We start from the raw sequence: 26082 nt of genomic DNA, 5'->3' as shown, positions 1-26082 counted from the left end.
TTTGTTTTGTTTGTTTGTTTGTTTGTTTGTTTTCATCTCCTTGTGTACTAGGCATCAAGCTGAAGAAGGAGGCGTACAGCTTCCTAGGGCCATCAGAGAGACAGTGACCAACATTACCTGACAGATGAGGAGACACTTTAGTACACACTAGGTTGGTCCTCACACTTGACTTTTAAGTAATATATCTTTTGCAGCTGAATGAAGTTAAGGTGTCTAATGAACAGTTTTCATGCGGTATAGATAGGAAACAATAACACAGAGGGAGTTACAGGATATGATAGTGGCAGCTGTATCACAGTCACACCAATAGCTGACCTACGTCCTATAGGTAAGTCACTGTGCAGGGGCGGTCGTTGGCTATTTCCCCAATTACAAGTGATTTGTTAGTTGTCATGTTATAGGAGCAGTTTCTATTTCACCACTTTATCAACTAAACACTGAAAATTGCTAAGGCAAATGATTTGGATGGGTGATACCGTGTTCTCCTTTAAGCGTGGATTAAATTTGTTGCATTTAAATTGGTGAAGGTACAAAATTTCTTCTAATAGTAAAAATAATTTACAAATATTTCCTTGCTTCAGATCACTGCAAAGGAGTATTTTATTTTCCCTTAGAAGTGATAACATTTAAATTGAAGGCAGTGAGATCAAATGTGAGAAGAATATATCAGCATTATAAATGCCATTTCTCTTTTTCTTTTTAAGTGTTAGATACGTAAATTGATTAGCTAACAAAAATGAGTGAAGTGGTGATGTGTGGTTTTGGATGCCAGTCTACATATTGTGATATGCAGCTTGACCCCAGGAAAAAAAAAAAAAAAGGGAAAGGCTTTAGCTCCTTAGGCAAACCTAATGTTGATGCTAATTAATTCACTGGACCTTGGATCAGGCCCACTTTCCTCAGGGAGGTATTTGTCCTCATTCTTCACTGGTGCAGTTTGTGTTCAAACTACTGTATCTTTCTGTCACAATGAACAAAGTTACCTTTAAAAAGTCATCTATGAATATCATCATGGAGACTGACTTTTATCTTAACCCTGTAGGTCAACAGTATTATAAAAAAATAAAATAAAAGAGCATTCAGATTCCGGTCTTTTTGGCCTTTTCATACTGCATGAATCTGATTAATTTTTTTAAAGCTGAAAATCATTTTACAAGAGAAAAAAAAAAACCTATTGCAGAGTAGATCTAAGTACTAAAATAGTGGAATTTCCACAGTTGTGATTGTGGAAAATGGCAATATCACCTTTTAATTACCATGGCCAAACGACGATAAATTTATGTACATGGCATTATCTACATGTGCTTTTTTCACAATATTATTAACGCTGTTGTGATTTGTTAACAAAATATTGCAGGGAAAGGAACCTGCTAGGCTGTAGTCAGAGGGTTAGCGTGTTGCCTGCTGCTGTTGGTTCTTACCGCTCAGAAAACACTGCAGTAAATGATCAGCTATAACACACATGCCTATCTTTTTTCCTGCCTTCACTGTTGCATGTTGAATTGTGGGGTAGCTCAAAGCCATTTCCTGTTCATTTGTATTCAACCAGATTATACAATTAGCTGGCTGGTGCTCCCTTGTTAGCCAGATAGATTATTTCAATTTGGATTCTATCATTTTACTGAAAACTGATGAAAATGCAGCTTGAGTGAGAAGCTTAGCAGATGAAATAAATAAAGAGAAGTAAAGGTATGTAGCTTATCCATCAGTCACCTCAGACTAGCCTTGCAGCTTGTTCCAAGAACGCTGTCCCAGCACGAGAAAACTCTCCATCAGTTTTAGTTACATCTTTTCAAAGGCACGATAAATCCTTGGGCAATCCATTTCCGATGAGTGTTTCACAGTCAGAAAGAAAGCCCTAGCATATCAAAGGGAAATGTGCACTGTTAGCTGTTGATACCGTCTCTCTAAATACTGAAGCATTTAGTGCACAACAGTGTAATTACCTAGCCAGGTATATTTGACAATATAATCAAATGTTTTCTTAGGGCTCTCATGAAAGATTTTGTTCTGTTAGCTAATTTACTGTGCAAATTCATACCGTGATTATCATAGAAGTAGCTAGTACACATCTCACACATTACATTAGGTTTCAGTAAAGATTGTGGAAGGCTCATTTCTTTTTTAATCAGAAGCCTAAAAGACAAACATCTAAAACAATTATAAATAATTTTTTGTCCTGTGAGTATTTGTTTCCCTTTTGTTCACCTTCAATTTCTGTACAGCTCATTAAATCCAAAATAGAGGGGATTAATGAAATCGTATTTATTAAGAACTTGAAAGTAAGAAACTATTAAAAGCATTGTTTAGTAAATAGGAAGAAGCAGAAACTTCAGGACTTCGTGCTTCTGTTTGTTGTTGTTTCCTAACTTGAGCATAAGGGAGAAAGCACAGAGGAGGGAATGAAGCACAACAGGATCCGTTTCTCACTGTAAATTTACTAGTACAGCTCTGGGTGATGCATGAGAGTGTCTCCAGTGAAAGCTACTGAGCTCATCATCTTTGCTGACCTTAATGCTGTGGCCTCTAGGTCCAAACTTCCCTTTGATCTCTCCTGCGGGCAGCCAGCTTGCAACACGTACTGCTTATAATCAAAGAGAGGAGGGTAGGAAAAAGGAAAGACAAGTCACAGAACCAAGGTAAAAAGCAGATGTGTCTGGATTGCCTTCTCAGTTCCCCCTGTGTGTTGGGGACCTGAGGCTCCCAGGTGCAGCTGCCCTGTGGCACATACCCGGCCCGCAGGCAACCGGGGCCCAGCAGCGACGTGGGCCAGAATGTCACAAGATGCCCAAAATGTCACAGTCCTTAGGAGGCAGGGGCCACCTAGTGATAAAAGCCATTAAAAATCCATACATGTCTGGATTTGCCCTTTGGCTGGTTTTCTTAGTCCGTTTGTGGAAAAGTAAGTACTAAGATCAGGCTCTGAAAACCGTTGTACCCCCATTAATAGCTCTAGAGATCAGTCCTGAGATGGGATGTTAGATAGTCATCGCATGCCTAAGAATATGATTGTATTTATCTATGTATTTTTATAAAATCCCAAATATGCAATTCCGTCTTCACTTTGAACATCTGTTATTGAAAACTGGGTAAGGAATGTCATTGCATTATGTTGACTACATTGAGAAAGGGAAAGATTTTTAGCTAATGAAGTATGTTTACCTTCTTTCAAGCAATTTTATCTGAATTTGCAATAAAAATAGTTACATTTAAAATTCTTGTAGGCATTTCTTTATCTTAAAAGCAAACAAACATGGAACTTTGGGCTCCTCCAGTCTCTTAGCCTTTACAAGTCTTAGTGTAAGACTAAAGTTACATAGCCACATAATCTGACTTAAAGGAACAGTAATGAAGCCAGCAGTCTTTCACCTGCAGGCTGCTTATTCAAATTCAGTCTAGAGCAGGAAAGTCATAAAGTGATCACAAGGTGAAAAGCTTTTGGTTAGTTGCCTGGGGTGGCTCGGAGTCTCTGCTGGCTTCTGTAGGTGCCTTTGTACCTGTTTAGAACCTCCACCAGCCATACCCTCCGTTTCAGTTTTTTCATCTTCATATAGAGAAGCCAAAACTCATTAGTTTTGGTGGCTGACTCATCATCACAGTTTGAGATGCGCCTGTTGCAGAGAGGAATTGCAGAGACACTTTTACTCTTGTTGCATATATCTTTACTGAATTTATGATATTGCCAAACCAAATAATTTGTTAGGTCCTAAAACTGTATGTGAGCATGTCCACACATATGCACACAGTTTTTCTCCCTTACAGATGCCATTTTCGTCACACTAGAAAGACTTGATACAGCTGCTGTGTTGTCATTTTCTGTTACATTGCTGTTCACTTTGATTGCATCTTTTTCAAGTCTGTCTTTCTAAGCACAGGAAAAAAAGGTGTTTCTACATGTATTTGGCGTACAAATTATTTTTGAGTCAAATAGCTATTTATATCCACTGCATAAAGATGCCACTGTATTTAAGGCAAAATAAGAGAAGTGATGAAGAAAGATATTGATTATTACCCCCCAAAAGAGCTGGAAGAAAACAGCAGAGCAGGGGCTGTCCAGATGAAAGTGTACCCTATCAACTCCTGCAGGGTATTGCCACTTTCATCTGTTCTTCTCCTGTTCTGTTCTTTCCTTAACTTTTTAATTTTTAAAAAATGTTGTCTTGCATAAAATAGAACAATGGCTTTTGGGAGTTAATCTCTGCTGTATTTTGCAGGCTGCAAACAGGAACGTCTTCATAGTTAGATTTCCATGGGGTGTTAATATGGGATATATGTAAACATGGATGGATGGTAGCTGCAGTGGTAAAGAAGCAGACAAAGGAGGCTGTAGGAGCCTGAGCATGTGGGAGAAGCTCCAAAGAGAGACCCAGAGCTAAGGCTTTGTTTGTGGGTTCTGTCAGGTAACTCCTTGTTAGATTTGGAGCTAAAAACAAAACAAAAACCAACAAGGTTACTGCATGACATTTGCTTCCCCTCTCTAAAGATCAGAACTCTGTCCCATCAAAGAACTGCATTTCTGGTAGCGTTTGCTTGCTAAGTGGATTACTCAGAAATCTGAGTTCTGTCTGATAGGTTCTCAAAACATGTTGCTCTGACACCTACAACAGCTATTTTACTTACAAGGTTTCCAAGAGAAAGCCAGATGAAGCAGTAGTAAGGGAACAAGAGGGTTTCCTGTACACTATACTTGATCAGCTTTATAACCCTGCTGTATAGAAACCCGGTCTTTTACACTATTTGTTCCAATGGAGAGATGGGATCAGCAGTTGCTACCAAATGGCTAAGAAATCATGGCCATTGCGAATACATAGCTGTGCAGGAATTGCCGCTCTCTGGTATTGTTTGGGAAACATCCAGGCCTGTACAACAGTGATGTGGGACTCCAGCCAAGTTATCTCCTGCCCTCTCAGACATCACTGTGATGCAGGGAAGTAGGGCCAAAGTCCTCCTGACGACACCTACCAAAGTACTCCCAATGCTAGTGCAGTTTCAGATAAGTGGTTAAAATAAACTGTTATTCCACTTGTTTTGGCCATTCATATTCTCTGTTTATGAAACAACCATTATGAAGAAAACAACAAGTAAAGAATTTTTAGGGAAAAAACATAACATTCTTGGTTCACGGCTTTATGGTATTGACAAGGCAAATATAGCAAAGGGCTTCATAAATTCAAATATGCCTTCAAAGAACAAGGGAAATCTAGTTGCTATTCTGCATAAACATTTTTGGAGTTCAATTCTTTTTTTGAATTTTATTTTGTTTATTCTTAATAAAAGGACCTGTTGATTGTATAAAGGAATAGCTTGAAAGTTGGTGTTAATAAGCTGGAAACGCAGTTAGAGAGGAAGCTGTTGGATTCCAACAATTTGGACGGTGGAACAGTAATTGAGTTATATTGATGCTGTGGTACGCGTAATTCCTTTTTTAATTCTTTGTAATAATTGTTATGATTCTGTATTATGTTATACCTGGCAGAGACTCCAAGAATAGGTAATTCCAGTTTCCTAGTTATAGCCTCATCAATTGAATGTGTTATGATTGCCATCTTTGGAACAAAGGGATTAATTTCATAGTACGATTGTTTTATATCCACTTCATTGTGTTAGAATTGCTGAACACAGAAGGTGTAGAACAAATTAACAAACAAGAAAGGATGAACTTTACAATTTACAGTCATGTAGTTAGAAAAAAAATGAGTAAGAGGAAAAATTCTGGAGTCTGTTGCAGCATTTTTTACAGACTTGCTTTGTCATATAAATCCATGAAGTTACTGTCTGTTTACATTTTAACAAAGGTCCAAAATTTGCTGAGGCTCCTGGGTGAACTTGGATTTCTCCTTCCCAGTCTGAAATTTCGGGCTCTTCCCATTTCCAGGTTGTGCCTGTAGTGAGGCTGTGGAGGTATTCCCAGTAGGTGCATGCACACACACACACACACACACACACAATTCACATGCTCAGATGCGTAGATAAACACAGTTACTTTTATTGGCAACCACATGAACATAAACACAGCTTAGTCCTGTTCCTCCTCTCTAAATGACTGGAAGTTGAGTATATAGTGTATATAATACATGCATGTACGAACACTGGTAGGTATGTGTATATGAATATATATATGTACCCACATGTATACATCCTTTTTACCCATGCTTGTTTCTCCCTGATCCACCTTGATCCTGTCCTTACCTTAGGCATTCATTTGTTTGTTCCCTTAAACTGCTTAAAACGTATCCTAAACTTTGCATAGTCCTGTGACTCCCCTGCGATACAATTCCCATGAGACTTTTCCACCCCGTTCTGATCGGTTCTTCAGGACTTTGAGTGGTTCTTTCTCTGGCCCATCATTCAGGGACCTGAGAGTTCTGATCTTTGGTATCACCTTCATTATCTCCTTTTCTTTGGGTTTGTTTATGTAGGTGCAGTTTATTGCTTTTTCTGTCTCATCTTTGTTTTTGTGATGAATATCCCTTAACCAGATACCCAGTCAAACCAAATGTCCGTACATTCTAGGTATTTGTTTTGCGGCAGCAAGTTATTATCAAATCAGATTTCATCTGTTCTTTTATAGCGAAAACAAAGCCAACAGGAAATCATAAATCTGGGCATATCACCGTGTGGTGAACCCTGGCTAATATGACAGAAATGCATATGTGCACTTCGGATCTAAATCAGTTGTGTAGTGATAGAGACTCAATGTTAATTGAACTACAGAACCTTTTTTTTTTTAATTTATTTTTTGTTTATTTATGCTTATTGTATTTTTGGCTGTGTTCCACTGTGAGCTTTATGTGTACATCTACTGGGGAAAGAGTAAAGTAGGGTACAATAATATAAAATGCTCAAATATTATACTGTGTACCTACATATGACTGTCAAGAGTGGAGTCAGGCACATGCGTAACAGTGAGTCACTGGGTTACAAATTACAGGGCTGTGAATTGTCTTCAGGACAGAGTACTCTTTCATGTGGTTTGTACCAGAATATGGTGCCATTAAAAACAGCCACCAACAACTGTAACAGTAGCCTTATATTTTCTGCGGTCCTTGTGGCTGCCTTGTATTTGCAGGCAGCCACTAGGACCGAAATGTAAGCTCACAGAGTAAGCTGAAGAGGAAAGGAAATGAATTTGAATGTTACGAGTGGTGAGATGGAAGGAATGTTGCTAGTGGCCGAAGTGCAATAGGAAGCTTTTCAGTTCAAGGTCATAAATATGAATTTCCTAAGCTGGTAGTGACCAAAAGCCCTAACCGTCTGAAAGCAGCGTAACGCAGTAATGACAGAGATTGGAAACAGGAATGTAGAAAAACATGAAAAGCTTTTGAAAGTGCCCTTGCAGGCTAATATTGTTACTCCAGTGAATAAGTCTCTTGAAGGCTGTGAGTCTGCAGCCATTTATCTGGTAGGCTAGCTATTCATCTCCTTTGAGTGTAGTGTAAATGCACTGTATTGGGGTCACGATGAGAGCAAACCTAAAACGTTTAAATATTAGAAATGAGTTAGCCAGCTATCCAGAAGGAAAGTACAGACTATTGCAAAAGCAAACACAAAGAAAGCAGGGAAACAAAAGATAACATTTGGAAAGAGGTTGCTGCACTGGGACTTGTGATCTTACAAACAAGTCTGTAAGGAGGAGGGACTGCTTGATGGTATATGACAGTTTTTCTCTTGCAAAATAAGGAGAAAATATTGACTATTCTTTTAAAACACTTCTCCTTGCTCCTAAACTACTTTACAGACACAAAATGCAAGAATGTGCAGAAGCAAAATTATATCTTGGCTTTCTCAAAAGTTCCAAACGTTGACTTCATTGGTAAATGGGAAATTCTGAACAGACTGAGGAAATGTCATGCTACTTCTGTTTCCGAATGGCTTAAGGAAATACTGAGAGAATTGTCAGAAAAAAAGGATTGGAATGTAACATTTGGAGTATATTTTAGTATTGGGATGGATAAAATCGTCCAGATTATCTTGCCTTAATGTCCTAAAGAAAAAGAAAAAAAAAAAAGTAGGAAGAGCTTTCACACAGTACTGGCAAAGAATAGAAATTTGTTCATACTAGACCATTGAAACAGAATGCTTCTAATCTACACCTCTAAGGAGGTTCTAAAATCTGAGCCCACATCCAGGTACCAGTTTGGCATTTATAGTTTATTTCTTTAGCAGAACCTCGAATTGAAACAGATTTTGGAAGTATCAAATCCATATATAAAATAGGATATTGACTTTTCTTCCTGCTTTGTTCTTACTGGGTGCTGCTGCTTTCTTCCCTACCCTTGAAAAAGTTTCTGACTTGGGTTCTGACTCTGCAATCTTCTGAATTTTTCAGAATTTATTTAGAAAGGAGCCTTCACAGTCAAAAAATAAACCGGTTTAATTAGTATAGTTTGTCATTTAGAAAATGTAGAATTTTCTTTCTTTTTTTTTTTTTTCAATGTATGTACCCACTCTTGCTAAATCTTAGTGAAACAGGGTTCTTAGGTTATAAAGTTGAAAAAAAATACCACTCATCTGGTATGTAGCCAAGCTAGAGATGTTCTGATGTTCTCTGACATGATCCTTTTGCATGTTTTTCAGGCATGCACTGATCACAAGCCTCTTGGCTCCTGTGTGCCTGGCCTCTCATCACAGGCTCACTGCAATTTCTCTGACAAAGTAAATGGTCATCAGGTCAGAAAGGGAACCCCTCCATGGCACAGTCCTGTCGGTTATGGGTGATGAGAGTGCTAAGTATGGAATGTCCTTGAAAGCACATTGCCCACGTCCCAGCAATAGCCCTTGTCTCTCCTGTTTTCTGTCTGCTTCAGAGACAAAGATGCACCTTATACAAAAATTACAAAAATTCACATTTAGAGCCAGTGTTGAAAAGGAATATTCTTGAAAAGGATGGGAAATTTTCTCGTATATGAAAGTTTAATTAGAACGGATTGCTAAATATTAGCTGTAATCCAGCAGCACATAGCTTGGTTAAAACCTATTTAAACAAGCAATGTATATCACCACTGGCTAGAAAAAGTATGAGACGTTCTTCTCCCAGTTGCATATTTCAGTATCTTTCAAAAAGTTCAGAACAATCTTGAGAATTTTCTTATGTGGATTCCTTATAGTATTCCTTAGGGTGTATCTTCTTTGGAGATGCACACAACCTGTATTTGCTATTCTGTTTTCTGGATGGCAGCTTTGCTAAGCTTTGAAAAGAGGATGTTAGCATTTTTAAAGCCTTTTTTCCCCTTTTTATTATATGAATCAGTGTTCTTGAAGGGGTCAAAGTTCAATTCTCTTGCTGCATTACAATGCCTTTCAGTCTAATATTAGAGAGCGAGTCCCATTTTACTTTGTAATACGAAGCTTCACTTCGGCATTAATTTCATTCGGAAAGCAGCTGCACTTATAATAGATTCCTTTTAAGCAAAATGGAAAATATACATTTATCAAATGACTTTCTTCCAGTAATGCTGCAGCAGTCTTTATTGCATCAAAGTTGTCAGCAATCAGCCCATCTTTCTGAATAAAGATGTGCCAAATCATAGAAGCTGACTTTATATTGAATAAGCAGTAAGTGAATTCTATGGTAGGTGGACAGACGGACACTATCTCAGCTGTTACAATATGATGTCTTTGTTTATGCCCACTTCACATAGCTTTAGCAAATGAATATATGGGAACATTTTCTAAACAGACATACAAAGTAATGTTTCCAAAGTAAACATCATGCTTTTCAAAGTGCTTTGTCTAGAATGCTAATAACACCTGATTAGAAATGAAAGATTTTTAAAATCAGCTTTATCATCTTTAACTTCCCCTGCTGAGACTTTATGTCTTTTTCTCTTCCAAAGTGGTTATTTAATGACTTACATTTTCAGCAGAACATCATATTCACACTCTGGTTCAGCACAGGTTCGTTCTATTTGTAACTAAAGCAACGTTTAGATTGAATATTTATTTATTGTGGTTTGTTTTTACCTTTTGGGTAAATATGGGATATATATCTGGGTATATATAAATGGGTATATATATATGGGATATATATATGGGTCCAATTTAAATATTAATTCAACTTTAGATTGATACGTTTAACACAGAATTTTCTGTGGATTGGAATATCCATTCTTATAAAGAGAAACTATTGATATCATACTCCTTGGTTACAGAGAGAGTAGTGTTTGTCTCTTGATCATCCTCTGCTGCCCAAGATTTTGACATGAAATAAAGAATTTTCCCAGTTCATTCTATGGTTTCCAGAATTCTGAACATTATTTTAAAATTACTTCTGTCCTTATATTACAGGACATCTACATGACTCTCATTCTCACAGGAGCAGTGATACTGAAGTAGGTAGGAGAGATGGAAAGAATGGGAAGGTCTTTTCACTTAATCCCAATGTTCAGTTTTTAAGGTTTTCAACCCTGCCTATTCCACAAGCCCAGAGATCCCATCAATCAGATTTACACATTTATGTTGAAATCAGTTTGAAAGTGCTCAAGTAAGACAGTGTTTCATATTCTTATTATATTTTTAGAGTTACTTACAAAGACAATATCATTTTGTTTTCTGACATAAATAGCAGGGAAATAACACACAATAACCAACGACAGATAAGATAGGGAGTTAAGGAGGAGAAGTCCACTCTTCCATACTTTTCCTTCCTGCCTGCTTGCCAACCAAATCTAAGTCAGAAAATAATAAGAATATTAAAAAACAAAAAAGCCGTATAATTAACAGCATGCCTTCAGTCAGCAATTAATGAATCAAAGTCTTCACAATCACATCATAACCATCCAGTTTCAAATTTCTGTGATCCACATATTTTGTTTCTGGAATGTTCACAGTTCATATATAGGTAGTGAGGTAGTGGGTAGAGATGCCCCTATTAAGACAGCCACTAAAATGAACGGAATTATACTGCTTAGAAGTCTGGACACCTCTATGGGCCTAGGTCTCTTTCACCTCCTTAGAGCTGAGAATCCTGCTGTCTTGAGTTTGGTGTCTGCTTGGTAAGCCTTGCAACAAAACAGTCAGGAATTACAGTAACAATTGGATGGAATCAGGGAAACCCCCCAAATTAGGGGCATGCTCCAGAAGAAAGCTGTCTTCTATGTCATTGCATACTGTAAGGTGTAGCAAATAGCATACTCTTAGACCCTTTTAAAAAGAAAAAAAAAAGAAGGTAACAACAAAAAACACCTACTACATATATAAGTAGAAAATAAGGCAGGGTAGAATTCAGTTAAGCAGTAGTACTTCACTGCTGTTGCAGCATAAGTTCCCAAACTGTGTGTGAAGCTTCAGCTATAGCTTCCTCTTTAGTGAGCACCAAGTCTTAGAAATTAAAAAGGAGGAAAAATTTTCACCACCCAAAAATCCCCAGCCCCTTTGGTTGTAGTAGTGGGAGAATGGCTGATCTAATTGATCTTACCTCCTCAGGGAAGCTTCTCTATTTAATTAAGACATAGCCACTTGCCTGGTATAATGATATCTAGTAATTCTCTTGAACAGGTCCATCAGCAGATTGGGGCAGTCCTCAGCTGATGTGCAGTGCTGAAGCACTACTATACTGAGCTGCAAAAGCTGATATTTCAAAGGCTGTAGTGCAGGTTAGATTACAGCTGACTGGAATAGTGATGCTGTAGTGGTGATTGGCTGGCAGCAAGTCAAATCCACGTTGCATTACTAGAATAATAGGACAAACTGCTTGAGAGAGAGAATGCCTATGTAATTCATTTAGGATTATTTATTTATTTATTTATTTAGGAAGCAAGCACTTTCTTGCTAACACATGAAATCAAAAATTTAACGATGGCATATATGTAATACAAATGCTAAGAATATGTAAAATATAAAGCAAAATCAAATTATAACTATTGCTTATGAAGGTAAATTTTTCCTGCCATATCACCTGCATATTCATTCAAGTGAGTGTGTTATATATATGAAAGGACCACTGTGTGTGAATAATTCTGTGAAGCAAAAGTATTACTTTACATGAAGACACATGGTATATTTTAGATAAATTACGGTAGAGTATACACTTGAAGACTCATAGGAACTTTTTGCTTCCTTATCTAAAGAACATTTATAAATAATCTGAGGCCAGCCCCATATTTAAAGTGGATTGAACTGAATTTGTATTTTCTTACTCTCTGTAACTAAATAGTTAACTAACGTTAACTATTTTTGTAGTTCAGCAACATAATTCATTCTCTGAAGGCCGATCATTTTAAGATTTATAAACACAGAGCCATAACATGTATACATCAAAGAAGTAACTCAGCTATGAACTAAGAAAGCTGTGCTCAGGTGTTGCATATTTGCTCATCATTAAAAAGATTCTTTTAATAGTAAATTGTCTAGACAGTTGAATGAAGTAAGGCATTTCCCTGTAATAGCTGTCTTATACTTAATCCAAATAAGAAATAGACAAGTAAGGGGAACAATTTCAGAGAACCTGCATATTTATAACTTGTTCTTCACTCAGACAATTAACTCCACGATCATGATTAGGTCATCGCAAAGATTTTAGTGTTCATTTACAAAGGCTGGTAGTGGACCACCACATAATTGTATGATGAGATATTTTCCTTTTTGGCTCTACTTGAGTGCCTACAGCAAAGCTTATCCGAGTGAGAAAAATACTTTCAGAGTCATTTCTTAGTTTCTTGCATAAAGCTTTGCCACAAGAGAATGGGGTATTTGTTTGGTTTTAGTTTTGCAAAGCCTACTTTCACTATTTCCATTGCCATAGGGGACAGAAATGACCATGGTTGAGTCTTCTGTATCAAGGGATATGGAAAGTCAGGACCCAGCTGAAGGTACTAAGCAATGCAATGTGTTGTATCCCTGTACTTAGTGTCCACCCCTGCCCCATTCCATGGGAAAAAGAGAAGAAATAAACCAGAAAAGGCATGAAGGGTTTTCATTTGGTATTTACACACACAAAACTATGGCTTTGAGACAATATAGCTTCATGAATATGCTTTAAAATCCTCCCTCTGCCAGTGATGAGTTTTGTAACCTTCAGCTAGTTCCCTGGGTCTTCCTTTGGAGCAGCGCTAGTGGAGGGTGCGAGGAGGGGGTGCTGACCAGCTTAGAGTTTTCTGCGTTTTTTTAATTTTATTTTTTTAACATGCTGAGCATCAACAGCTCCCATTGACTTAATGCTCCAGGCTTGATCCATTAGGAGTCGTGAAATTTAGCTCAAAAGACAGTAAAATTCAACTGGTATCCAGATTTACTATAAGCATTCAAACTACTTGCCATCTTTTTGTCTCAGATTTTCTATTTGTACAATAGGATATGTTTGTTTTATAGAGAATACTGGAGGCAAGGATGAAAAATGAAGTATGAATGGAGGTTATCCTTCAGATGATGTGAACATTTTTGCAGTGTGAAGGAAAAAGTATTAAGTTTAAAAAATGAGAATTAAAAATAAGCTACTCTTCATTTGAAATATAGTTAAAGACATTTAACAGTGTTTTGTACAATTAAGTTGAGAAATAGTAAATTAGAAAGTGTTTTTAAGAATTACATAATTGAGGATGGACAGGCAGATGAGGATTATTTTTGTCTTTCTGGTGTGTAAATTGCCATTCTTCTTTTGTCTGAGGTCTGTCCGCCAGGTGGGTTAACGTAGAGTTTGCTGTTTGTTGCAAAAGACACAGAAGAATAAACAGACTGTGCATTTCATTGATGGACCCAAACTGTGCATCTAGCGTGTACTGTGCATTTTAGCAACCACACGTTTCTCTTTCTTTACAGTAGAATGACTTTGGCAAGGCTCCATATTCCTGGGATACAAATACAAGGTGTTTTATTTTTAATTATTCAGTCCTGACATGAAAAGAGAAAGAGCTAGAAAGGCTGCTTGTAATTTTGCTGTATATCAGTTTTGAAGCACAGGAAAGCAACTATATGCAACATACCGTTGTGCAACAGAAATTTTAAAGGAGGCTGATACAGCTTCTGGATCATGCTACTGAGGCTAGGCCTCTTCCAGGAAATATTTACATAAATTCTGTGGGAGATTCCTGCATTCATGAAGTTGTGATCATTTATGTGTGTCGGGCATGAACACCTAACAGCATTTGTTTCCATGTTAGTGAAGCTACTATATGTTCAATGAGACAAATGTACTTTAGTCTTATCTTACGTACTTGGTACCAATTTCAGCTTCAGACATCCAGAGTTTGCCTCGTACAAGGGGGGATAATTCAGTTTGATTTCTTATTTTTTCCCAGATTTGCTAGGAGGCACAGATCATGCTGATCTGACTGGGCATGCTGTATTTCTGTACCTGGAAGTCTGTAGATCCCTGCTGGCCTCAACTTGTGCACATGTGGGTATGTACAAGCTTCTCCTCCTTCCACAACACACTGAAGATTACAATGAGGGATTACATATGCATTTAATAACGGTTTTTATATGGTCATATAAATTAAAAACTGAGTGTGAATTTAGATATTTAATTATATATTTATCAGTTTCATGCACTTCTATTCTTAAATATAAAAGGCTTTTAGCAGTGATTCTTAACTAATAGATCCATGAGTTAGTAATACTTTTCCTCGTGTTTTCAACTTAGCAGTACTGATAACAATTTGGTTTACTAGTATATTTTAGATAAAAAGTTCTTTAAAAATGTTTTATTAAAATATAGTATGAGTGATTCTACAATAAACAAGTAGAGAAGAAAAGACAGCTTGCCATGTGCATTGAAATAACAACTGGGCCCCAGTAAAAAGAATTATAGAATACATGATTGCAGAGGAAAAGTGGCTTGAGTATTTGAGGCTGTTGGACTTAGTGTGTATATATTGTCATTTTTTCTTGTTTTTTAATGTTAAAAAAAAAATTAAGGTGACTTTTCTGTGGATATATCTGGGCATCCTTTAAGTGTATTATGCTGAAGAATATTTCACTTCGCTATTTCCGTGTTTTAATACTGGTTTACACAAGTCTTTCAGAAGGCATGAATAGGACCACACAGTAGTTATGTCCTCGAAAGCTTTTAGACTGTATTATAGCTACATGAGTGTGAAATCTGGGGCATTTGCTTTCACCATTGAATTAATTCAAGGATTTTGGGTGGTTAGGGAACAAGACTGATCCCTCCATTTACCTGACGAAGAGTAGCTGCATGCAGCTGAAAGGTCGCTTGTGGTTCACATGGGTGGTTCACCACTGGGCTGAAGCACAAATCGTCTTGGCCCCAAAGAGCAAGTTTCCTGTTGATCCACATTTGTGTCATTAAAGTAGTCAAGCAATGTAGAAGTCTGTGTTGTGCCTCCTGGCACAGCACACAAAAATAAATAGGGTGATTCAGTCACCCTGTTGTGGTTGTTAGCTACATGTTCAGAGCAAGAGGGAGAGTGACGGAAATGAAATACCCAGTGAACTCAGCTGCATTTAAAGTGTAGGTGAGTTAAGAACTGATTTGCCTCCTCCTTGAAAAGACGTGGGTCTGCCTTAAAGCGTCCTATGGTATGAATATATTCATTTCATATTTCTGATTCTTCAAAAGAACTTCTATCAGCAGTGGTGATAACAGCTGAAACTTTCACAATACAACATTCCCATAAAAAAAAAAAAAAACAAAAAAAAAAACAGCAACAGCAAAAAAACAACCAACCAGCCAAACAAACAAACAAAAAGCAGGATACTTTTAGACAGGGAATTAACAAGATTTGAGATATCTTTCCATTTTTGTCTGTATTTCTTCACCATTTTCCCAGTCCTGCTCTTTCTCTAATCTCACAGGGGAGCTAAGCCCACGGGGGTTCACTCTGTGATGAAGTGTTGCTTGGAGCTGGGACTCTCACCTTCTTTGGATAATGTGGTTGGATTCCCTTCATCCCCCGACACGGGAGAAAAGACTCCTTGGCAAAGTGTAACAATCTCCCTCACTCCATCTCTCGTGGGACTCACAGACTCCCATCAACTGCACACTGACAGCAAATCTATTCCAGTACTTTTGGGAGAATAAGAAATGATGCTAGCTTGGTGAAAGGGATAATGTGGCATCCTTTTAGTCCTATTCTTTCCTCACTTCTGGTGATGTGATTTTGTTACTAACACTGAGAAACTGAGTAGGTAGGGAGTGGAGAAGATGGTGCCACCCTCAGATCAGCCTGTCTTTGTCTCCGAGCATGGTTTAAGGCAAGTGTCTGAGATGCTGTGATAGTATTGGCACTGCCTAGAGTTGTATATATTGAAAATCCATAAATTTTGCCTGTGTAATACTTTTAGACCATCCCAACAGTTTCTTCCAGCAGTGGGGTTGTGGGAGCAGATCTATATCATCTTCTAGCTGCTTGTCATGGTTTTGGACTGTGTACTTTGGCAGGGTCCAAACTGAGCTTCTGCTTTTCACAGGTACATTGCCACCAAAATGACCCACATTTTGTCCTGTTAGCATGTCCTGTGCAATTCTTTACCATCGTGACAGGGAACTTTGATAGTGTGGATTTTTTTATAAGTTACTTCTTTACTGTAAGCAGATAAGCCATGTCACTATTCAGACATTAAAGGGGAACCTTACAGAAATAACCAAACCTGTACCATGCAAGAATTATACATAGGAAGACATGTAGACAGGCCAAACTCCAGTTTTATCAGCAGAATTCTAGCAGCTTTGCTTCACATGCTGTAACCAGCTAGCTCGTGCTAACCAGCCTTCCAGCACTGTTGAACTTCCAAAGTCAGTGTTAGCTGGTGGCTTCCAAAGAATACCTTTACATATAGGGTGCTATGTCTGTCAGCCAGGCCGAGGGGGTCCTACAGACCGGAGGTGAGCTGAGCTAGCAAGCCTTGTTGAGAAATTTTACAGCATTTCACTGGACTGCTCTGGATCATTAGTCCTGTAGTCTCCTTACTGCATACAAATTACAGTGTGTTTGTATTGACGGAGTTCTGTAGGTATCAACACTGATTTTTTTTTTGACTCAGAAGATGAATCGTGGTAGTTAAAGGGTCATTGAATTAGGGCTTGAGACACCTTGTAGGGTGTTAACCCCGGTAGGCAGCTGAGCACCACCCAGCTGCGTGCTCACTTCCCCAGGCTGGATGGGGAGAGGATCAGAAGGGGAAAAGTGAGAAAACTCCTGGGCTGAGAGAAGGACAGTTTAAAAGGTAAAGCAAAGGTTGTGTGCACAAGCAAAGCAGAATAATTCACTTTGTCCCCTTGGCAGGCAGGTGTTCAGCCACTTCCAGGAAGCAGGGCTCCATCATGCAAACGCTGTGACCCTGAACGTCCCCCTTCCTTCTCCTTTCCCCCAGCTTTTATTGCTGAGCACGATGTCTCATGAGGCAGAATATCCCTGGGGTCTGTTGGGGTTGGCAGTCCTGGCCATGTGCCTTCCCAGCTCCTTGTGCACCTTGCTAGGGGGTAGAGAGGGCAACAGAGAAGCCTTCATACTCTGCAAGCTCTGGTCAGCAACAGCCCTTGTGTGTGCTCAACACTGTTTTCATCACAAATCCAAAACATACGCATTGCAGTGAAGAAAATTAATTCCAGCCCAGCCAAAACCAGTATACATCTTTATTTGTTATTTTATTCTGTATAAAAAATAATTTGAATCAAATGTGTTTTAGGTTTGTTTTAGTCAGGAGCATAACACAGATTTCTCACTTAAATGGCAGTCCAGCTTTCAAACATCTACTTTCTTTTCTGATGCTAATAGTAGAATAGCATACTATACCTAAGATACCTACTGCAGGACTCATATTTTCTGTTTTATGGAAAAGCTCTGAGGCTTGTTAACTATCTTGATACGTAAAGGTAGCTTTTATATGAAGAAATAAAAATAAGAAAATAAATTAGAGAAACTTTAAATCCACCCCTGTAGACCCTGTGTTTTGGATCACCAATTCTCCAGGTGTAATTGTGTACATACCTCACTTGTCTTTGCAATTCTGTGCAAGTTTTGAGCTCTGTGTGGAATTGGTAGCACTTTACTGTTAAGTGCCTGATCTATAGGTTGCTAGATGCGGCTGAGTTCTATTAATTGTTCTAGAATTGGGCACAGCAAAGTTGTGTTTATTATGTTAGAGACTAAAAGAAAAAATCAAGCATTGATTGTGCCAGTTGATTATTGTGTTTTAGAAGAACAATCTATGTTTGTTAAGTGATTATTTCAAAACACGATGATAACTGAAAGAAAATGTGGCTGTTCATATTTATCTTTTTATTTGACTCTCTCTCTTTGGAAAAAATTAAATGAATCTAGAGGTCAAAGATTCTAAATTAAAATTCTAATAAGCCATGACTGCTCCTCACTGTGACATTTTTTTTTTCCTACTGGGATTAATGGTATGCACCTTTCTTTTTTCAAAGAAAAAAGTGGAAAGATACAGCAACGCCTTATGATTGTCTCAAGTTGCTATGCATTTATTATGATTGTGACATTGAAGTCTATACTGTTTTTTGATGAAAAAGGAAAAGGTGCAACTAAAATGTTGCTTTAAAAAGTGTTAAAACTGGAGTTCTGATACTATTTATTGCACAATGAACATTTATATTAAGCATTTATGGCAGCTACAAATTCACAGCATGGTTTTTGAAGCAGTAATAAAAGGGGAGAAAAAACAGTCTAATTGACATTTTACAGACAGAACAAGGGGTTGAAAGTGTGTGGCTTGTATGCAGCTACTTAGGTATTACATATTAGACCCTTAAACTAGAACTAAACTCAGTATCACCTCTTAAAGAGGCTTTGGGCAGTTAATTATTAGTAAATTAAGTCCTTCAATCATTCTGAAGGTTGAAGAACATCAAATTATATGGTGCTTACCAAATGATGGCCAAAATCTGACTTAATTTACACTCTGTAGTCAATGGTGTTCAGGAGGTTGTGAATCAGGGCAGAGTGTGGCCCTCTTAATAATTAAAGTAGAACAAAAATAAAGAGCTCGTTCAGAATGTCACTGTGAATCTGTAGTGCCTCATGGTATAGAACTGTACATCTCCAGCAGCACAGTGCTGTGTAGCAGTATGACAAAAAGGAGAGGAAAATTCAGTCCACTTCAGGGGCTTTCTTGAATAAAAATGATTTGTTTGGATGTTCTGCAATTTTCCTATGAGCCTTGGGGAATGCATTTGATGCACTTGATTAGGGAACAAGATCCCAACCTTGTAGACTCAGTAAGATCATCATATGTTTAAATACAAATAATTAGTCTCAGTTCTCTTCTTGATTTAAAATAATAATAATAAAAAAGAAACTTTAAGCCCTCCTTTTCTTTTCTTTTGTTGTAGTATTCCTTGATTACAACCAATGAATTATAATGAGTTTGTTTAATTGTCAGTGTAATATCTCATTCCTAATTTATGTAGTATAAATGATCATGTCTAATTTTTATTTTGGAGTATAAGCTGATATATATTTTAAAACAAATTTTTAAAGGGTGTAGGTAATTCCTTCAAATCAGTTTATGTGGTGCAAAGGAGTGAAGTGCAGAGATTCCTAATCTAGCTCCAAGTGTGCTGACGTACGCAGCATCATGGCGAGGTACTAGCTCAGGAGAAGACTCGCCAAGTTGGCAAGTAGATGTGTCCTCACATAACCTGTAAAAATATGAAGCTTCTGCTGGGATCCATGTTTGCTGTCTTCACTGACAGGAGCATTTCAGCTGGATAAATCCGATGTGCAGAAAGCTGTGTTCAGTTCCAGAAAAATAGTTCACAGGTATGTGCTGTATGCAGGGATGGGAAGAAGGCTGGTGGAAGTAGTCACCTCGGGCAGAGCTGCTAAGGCAGTTGCCATTTTTCAGACTGTCTGAAAATTGTTTGATGAACCCTAGGATTCGCGGTGTGGTTATCCATCAGGAGCGTGCTTTGGCCTACAGACTTTAGTCTGCTATTCTTTGTCCTAAAGGACGGAGTATTCTGCCAAATATTCAAATGAATTCAGCTATGTAGGTAGGTAAATATACATGACTGAGCCAGTTTTCTCTGTCACCATGGACGAAAGGTTAATTTTCAGCCTTGTTGGGCATACTTTTTCTCTGATTATTCAGTTCTGAAGAGACATTGGTCCAAGTTAAATTTTGGGCAAAGCATATCCCACCATACCTGGAAAATGTTCCAACAGTTTGAATTTTCTCTCTCTTGTCAGCCTTGTAACTGAATGGTTCAAAAGATCTAACTGTGGAGTTACCCATTTTTGGTATCTGTAAATAAATTCTCTTTCTCAGAGAGGTGTTACAGAGATAATTCCCTTGCTTCTTTCATTTACTTCAAACATAATGAGAAATATGTGGAATATGTTAGTCTATGTTTCCTGTTTTTCAGTATGTGTCCATCTTTTGTGCTGCTGTCTGAGGGACTTTTTTCTGAAGTCATTTTAAAGAAGTTTTTTAGACAACATACAGTATTTTCATTCTGTCTTGGAGCACGATAAAGTGAATATAAAATGGAGTTTACTGTGCATATTTGTGTATGTGCCAGGATGTGTTCTAGTGTTGAGGCATCAGATCCACTGGCCAGAGCATTACTTTTAATCACCCTACTCTTTTCATTTGACACCAACTCCCGGCACAGTTAAAAAAAAAAAGAAGAAAAAAAAAAGAATAACAACATACACACAAAAAAAAAAAACCTGCTGGTTGTGTTCTGCTCTGATGCGCCAGTTCAAAATGGCCTTCTGTCTCACTCCAATGGTTTCTTGGAGGTGGGGACTGATCTGTGAATCTCTTGCATGATATGTTTGAAATATTTATCTGAGGCTGAACTGTCAGGTGGTGTCCAACTCACTCATTACTAGGCAGCAGAGGGAGGCTGGGCTGTCAGGAAGTTATCATTTTCATAAGATATGGCTCTGGGTTGATTTTTATGGACAGCAGGTTCTGTGGTTTGTTAAACTTTGCAACTGGAAGAGCTGGTTGCAAGGTATTTGATTTAAATGCTAAAAATGGTAAACTAGAGGTACCAGTAAATTAAATCCAAACAATGCATACCATGGTGGTTATCTGTAATATATTTTATGTTCTTATTTGTCTTTGTGCCTTTATTCTTGGCAATTCTGTTTTAGTTTCTGCTTTCCCTTTTTCTCGTTTTCTTTTGTTCTAACTTCGGACTTGCAACCTGCTGTAATTGGCACCTGGTAAATGACCCGAGTTTTGTTTCTTGTTCTGAATACTCCCAGATCTATCAGAGCTGAGCGAAACATGCCTTCAGGGTGCTGCAAGGTTTGCCATGATCACAGGGTGAGGACTATTCTCATGGTGAAACCAGACACCAATAAACACTTAACTCCTGCGAATTGTTAGTTCAGTCTTGGTTATTAGTAAGAAAGAAATCATCAGATGAAATGAGACATGTCATTTTTCCTGTTGTATGCACCAACATTGCACCAACATTATGCCATGATACAACGCTATTGTCTGTTCTGTGGGAGCGTAGTGCTCCATCCAGCCAAGACAGAAAGGTTTCATTATATTTTGGATTCCAGGAGCATGACAGACATTTTCACATTATACAAACTACCTGAAATTGTAGTTCTTAAATGTTTTCATTGTCTGAAAGGCACATCTTATAACTGTAGGATAGGAATGTTATCTTTAGGTCAAATTACTGTGTGCTGAAGCATGACCCAATTTTCAGTTTAATGTGAATCCTATTTTTGGTTGTACAAAAAATATAAAAAAAATACCCATTGACTGTGAAGTACTTATTTCAGTTTTACTAAAGAGTTGCTGAATGCAAGTTATGGGATGCTATAAAATTGAAACTGCCTTATTTAAAAACATTCTTACTTGTTGATGGTATAAAAGTTCATTTCGTAGCTGTGTAGATACTGTGTGAGGTTATTTAGATAGTGGTTCTTCATCTGCAGATATTTTCTGTTCTTTCTCTAAAAAAAAAAAGTCCTGACACTTTTACATTTTGACAGCTAATCTTTAATTCTGCACCATACCAATTAACTGTGAACTATTAGAGAAACAATAAGCCATGAATCATCAGCTACAAGTAGGCAGAGAGTTTAATAGTCAAGAGATTGAGCATTTCTTAATCTTATATACACTCTACATCAAAGTGAATAAATCCAAGGTTAAAAAGAGAGGCTATCACATTCCCCAGTGGTTTTGAAAACAACTTGCTTCTTTCTCTCTTGTTCATCTGCTTATACAATATAACAAAAGGAAGGACCTGATTCTGCAATCCCTGATTCATGCAAGAAGCTCTTATTTTTATATCAGTCACACTAAGCAGAGTATATTATTAATAGGCATTATTCACAGTATACAAATAAAATTCATGAGAACAAATAGTCTACTTCTGTAAACTTTTAGTTCTGTGGAGAGTCCTCAGGAAAATGAATACTCCCATTTTAAGAGCATTACGTGTGGCAGTACAGCTATTCAATTAAGAGCCTTTGAAACCTTAAAAGCATGTACTCTACCTAACTATGAGCTTATAAATAGTCTTTGGCTTTCATAGAGTTACTCATCTATCAGAAGTTAAGCTGGAGTTCATGTATATTGCTGAATCAGTGCCAGAGTATCCCACATCTTGCAGAACTGAATTCGAAGTTAATAGATCAAAAGGCTGAAGGCCTTTCAGTGGTCAGAACTGCAAACAAATTGGGTTTCTTCATCTTAAAGATCTAGAAAATTAATGGTTAGTGCTGTACTTCCTAAATACAGTTATCAGCTGCAAGAGATTATGTGGAAGGAATAGCTCAAATTATATTTAGAATAAAAACAGTTGCCCCATAGTAAGCAGACTTGGATATTGTACGTTTATAGAAAGCTAACTCTTGAGAGCAAGAGCTCACATTTCGAATTGTAAATACAATTGGAAGAGATTCACAAATGCAGTGTCTGTGAGTCAAGGATTTTTATACTGGAGTTGTGGAGCATTTCACTCTAATAGGGCTCCTACAATGGAGATAACTTTCAGATCAGCGTGTATGCACTGCCTGGTTGGAACTTTTTTTTAAATTCTAAGTGAAGCAAGCTTGAATTTGGATTTCTGCACTTTCTCATGAGATCAGTAAGCAGAGGTAGGCTGGGATATTCTGGAAAATATTCTGTAGGAAAATACGTACTCATCAAAACTGACAGTCTGAAGGAGAAAGGCTTAAATGAAAAAGACTGTTTTAAACCAAAATTGGGAAATGTTTTCAATCGCTAGATTGTACTGCACAGATTTTTAGAAGAAGCTTCATATCCGTCAAAATGACCCATTTTGGTTGTCTCTTAACATTTGAGGGGAGGTGGTGTGGTTCAGAGTAATTTCTTGTTTCATAATCCATACTTAATTTGCCAAATTGGAATATTTTGCAGATGTTTGTGAAATACTAACAAAATGTTCACATTAAAATAGGCAGAGGATTGAATTTAGTAGTTGGTATGTCCAAGGAATACCATTAAGCAGCATCCATCTAGATTCTTTAAAGAGAAAGGGTAGGACTTCTAATTTTATGTATTTTCGATATTTTTAGTTTTGATATTGAATGTTTCAGACATCTCTAGTGCTAATTCACCTGAAGCCAGTGCTGCTTTGTTTCCGTCACCTTTCCTTTCCTTTGTCAGCCATTTTTTTAGTGTAATTGAAGAAAATTCTGGTTTCCTTGCTCAGGTATTTCAATAAAAATATATATATTTAATGCAAAACAAACAAAAACAACAACACAGGAATCAATAACATTCTGTTATCATTCTTTTACCAAAGCAGTTTGTTGCCAAGCAATTTTCCTCAGTACCACTAAAGCTTCTAATGTATTTAAATAAATTAAATAGGAGAATTAATCAAATTCTACTCTGTATCATTAGGAGTAATGAATAGCTAAAAATCCTACTCTGTTGGAAATGCAGAATTGCCTAATTCAAATTTCAGTATCAATAGTGCTGATACTGGGAAAACAAGTAAAAGGTGTTAAGGGGCCTGTTAAGAATCATTATATAATCTAATCCTGCAAAGGTAAAAGCAAATGCTGAGATAGAGTTTTATCTGCATTAAGTTACTAATTTGCTATCATATTAGTTATGAACCAGTGTGGAAACATTTTCTTCTGATCAGGATCACAGTAATCAGAGGATAGGTTTGGAAGGGACCCAAAAATTTGTCCTGTATCACCTGTCATCTCAGGACAGAATGTTCCAGGTAGGTAGTTTTTGCAGTGAAACTTCATTCCTGTTGATAAATTTTCAGGAAATCTATAAATTTCAATGAATGAAGTGTTGTTTTTTTGTTTGTTTGTTTTTCCACAAGTCCCCAGTGATTTACTTCTCCAGCAATCTGTGTGAATGCTTATAATCAGTCCTACTTAAAAACTAACTCTCAAAGAATATTTCATTTATATTGATCTTCATTTAGCCTGCAGCCTATCAAGATGTACTCTGAGTTACTTCAGTTTGCTGTTTGGTGTCGAGACAGAGTTTCTGTGTACTCAGAAAGTAATGGCAGCTTTGGAAGCAGATGAAAGAAGGAATGAGGAGGTTGTGGATGGTGTTTGAAGTAAGTGGGGTATTTTAATAAATTCTTCACTTTGTGATCGAAATCCAATGGGAAGGAAGCAGGTGTTATTTTCATGTTCAGGGTATGCATTCTGCCAGGTCAGTGATTTCTGTAGTACGCTGGTATCCAAGAAGCTGTTAGGTGTTTTTTGTCTATAGTACAACTTGTTTTTGTAGGGTCAGTATCCTGTGAACCTTCTCTACACAGAAGACCATTTTATTTCATGTCTAGCTGTTTCAAACCCAGCAGGAGCACAAAATAGTGTAGCACTATTTCTTTTCTTTTATTGTCTAAATGGAAAATAGCAGAATGTAGTTGGTATTATGAGAAAGAGGCAAAAATAAATCGTATAAAAGGGATACAGAAGTAGTCAGTATAGCTATCAATGTACTTGTATATTCTGGAAGGGTGATTTCCATAAATTGCTGGTGGAAAGTGGAGAAATGAATCCTTCAGGAGATGGTTTGTGTTGACAGGAGAGGTTGCTGGAGTACTAAATGCCATTTGGAAAACAATGGGAACTGAGACAGAAACTTCCAGGCCCAGATAGGGGAGATACTACATTTTGTGTCAAAACACCAAAAAGTTTCTATCCTTTTTCCATCTTTCTTCAGAGAGCTCTGTAACCTAAACTCTGAGTGATTGTGATCGCTGTCTTTTAATGGGAATTTTAAACTATAAGTGCTTGCAAAAGAATATTACAGACTAATTTGGAGTTACCAGCAGTTGTTTAAATTTTGGTTCCCTAGTTAGATCCTTTGCCTCTGTGGGGAATATTCTCTGTTGAACTGTGAAACTGAAGCAAGACCAAAATCAGTATTTTATTTATCTGTGGTGTTGGTTTTGTGTGAGGAAGTCACAGAATAAACGCAAGTGAAATATTTTCCCGCTCACTAATATAGATAATGATCAGAACTTTTTTTTTTTTATTTCTCTTGAAAGTTTTCAAAGGTGAAATAGCAATAAAAATCCTGTAAAAGAATTTACATTTGAAGCAACACTTCTGAAATTTTCATGAACCTTTGATATACCTGTATCTCTCAAAGAACACTAAAGTTTAACTTAAAAGTCAGCTTTAGTCAAGATCTCTCCCTCTGTTTTTGTCATTTTTCTTTTTATATGTTTTTCTATGGATGTATGTACATACATCTGTTTATTTTCTGCGTGTTTAAAATAACTGAAACCTAGATATATTCTTTGATGTTTTTTGAATCACTCCCTTTTTTAAAAAACTGATACCAGACTTTTTCAACTTTCCAGTGCTGACAACTGTCTGGATGATCTGTTCAGTCTTTCTAAGGGCCAGCAAAAATATTAAGCTAGGGAGTTAAGTTATTCCTTGGCAATTGAGGACCATTTGTCATTGTATTTTCTGACTTTCTTCTTGTTTGTTATTTATGAAAAAGATTTTTTCAGTTGCGTGGATTTTTGATTATTGCAATGTGCATGCCCAGTCCAGCAGTGTACAGCAAAAGCTAAGCTTATGTTCCCTAACTCATCCTGCAGTTTGGAGCATCAGCTCATACCCTTTGTTGTGTGATGAGGATCTTCATCCCAGTCCCCAACTAATATTGTAATTGCACTCTTTTTTAAACAGCTATTGTATTGTATTGACAGAAAAAGTGCTA

At 37.3% G+C, this 26082-nt stretch overlaps 1 protein-coding gene across 31 annotated transcripts in view; it reads left to right on the top strand.

Moving 5' to 3' along the window:
* TENM2 (teneurin transmembrane protein 2) overlaps positions 1–26082 on the top strand; it is a 1465234-nt gene that overhangs the window by 566200 nt on the left and 872952 nt on the right. For 28 of the 31 annotated variants that reach the window (XM_083799339.1, XM_083799353.1, XM_083799307.1 and 25 more), the window contains one exon: positions 14235–14336. The exons of 2 other annotated variants lie outside the window; for them this stretch is intronic. The gene's annotated coding sequence lies outside the window, so the exon portion shown is untranslated. The remainder of the gene's footprint in view (positions 1–14234; positions 14337–26082) is intronic. One more of the 31 variants, XM_083799350.1, reaches the window with a different exon arrangement.

This window comes from Anser anser (assembly GCF_964211835.1).
Source record: "Anser anser genome assembly, chromosome: 14".
Taxonomy (NCBI): Eukaryota; Metazoa; Chordata; class Aves; order Anseriformes; family Anatidae; genus Anser; species Anser anser.
The sequence above is the reverse complement of the archived record's forward strand: the minus strand, read 5'-3'. Positions and strand labels throughout refer to the sequence as shown.